Here is a 1,486-nt window from a genome sequence, read left to right as displayed (position 1 = left end):
AAGGTCTATGAAGGAGCTATAACAGAATTTTGTTGCTACCTAAATAGCAAGCTATTCTGCGGTTATCTTGTTGTTGTCAAGGCTTTATTTGTACTATCTGTACCTGGATGTGTGGACTCTGAGATGCCATTCTGTGTAGCAGGCTACACCCCTTGCTCTTTGGCTAGGGTGCAGAGCAACCAAGTGGGGCCTTACCTCCGCTTGGGGTCTTGCCTTTTTCTCAAGGTCTGCTGTCCAGACAGCACCCATCCGCTCCCCACATTCCATCTTTCCTGATTGCCTGGAATACATTCAATAGGACTGGTATCAGTTCCTCCTTGTATGTTTCGTAGAATTCTGCTGGAAAGGCATCTGGTACAGGGTTTTTTGTTGTTGTTGTTTTTTGGGGGTTTTTTTTGTTTGTTTTTGGTAGGTAGTTTTTTTATGACATAGTCAATTTCCTAGGTTGTTATTGATCTATTTAGGGTTTTGATTTCTTCTTGCTTCAACATGGGGAGGTTGGGTGATGTCAGAAAGTTTTCCATTTCCTTTAGGTTTTCAAGTTTGTTTTCATACAAGTGTACAGAGTAGTCTCTGATAATCTTTTGTATTTCTTCAGGTTCAGTTGTAACTTGAGATCTTGCATTTCTGATTGTGCTTATTTGGACATTTTCTCTCTTTTTATTGATCAATCTAGCTAGAGGTCCATTTATCTTGTTTATCCTTTCAAAGAACCAGTTTTTTGTTTCACTGATTTTTTTTTGCATTATCTTTTTGTCTTCTATGTCCCGAATTTTGGCTTTTATTTTGGTGATCTGGATTCTTCTGCTGAAGTTCAGGTTTTGGCGATCTTGCTTTTCCATGTTCCTCACGTGATTTGTTAGGTTGTTAACCTGTGATCTTTCCATTTTCTTCATGTGTGTTCATAGAGATATGAATTCTCCTCTTAGTACTATTCTCATGGCATCCCAGAGGTTTTGGTGAGATGTTTCTTCATTTTCATTTGTTTCTAGGAATCTTTTAATTTTTGTTTTGATTTCTGTGTTGACCTAGAAATTTTTTAGCATCATGCTATTTAGTGTCCATGTCTTTGTGGGTTTTGGGGAAACTTTGTTTTTATTGATATTTATGTTTATTCCACTGTGGTTGAGAAGGTGCATGGCAGTATTACAATCTTATGGAATTTGCTTGTGCTTGATTTATAGCCAAGGATGTGGCTGATCTTAGAGTACATTCCATGTGTTGATGAGTAGAATGTATATTCCATGGTTGTTGTGTGGAGTGTTCTGTAGGTATCAATTAAATCCATTTGGTCAAGTGTCACGATGAAGTTCTGGATCTTCTTGTTGGTTTTTTATCTTGATAATCTGTCTAGGGTTGTGAGTGGTGTATTTAATTCCCCAGCTATGACAGTGTTAGAGTCAGTATCTTCTTTTAGTTTACCTAGAAGCTGTTTTATGAAAGTTGGTGCTTCTATGTTGGTGCATATATTTTTAGGATGGATATT

Source organism: Carlito syrichta, unplaced genomic scaffold (genome assembly GCF_000164805.1).
Source record: "Carlito syrichta isolate Samal-C Ts95f unplaced genomic scaffold, Tarsius_syrichta-2.0.1 Scaffold92619, whole genome shotgun sequence".
Lineage (NCBI taxonomy): Eukaryota > Metazoa > Chordata > Mammalia > Primates > Tarsiidae > Carlito > Carlito syrichta.
This window is presented reverse-complemented; position numbering follows the sequence as displayed.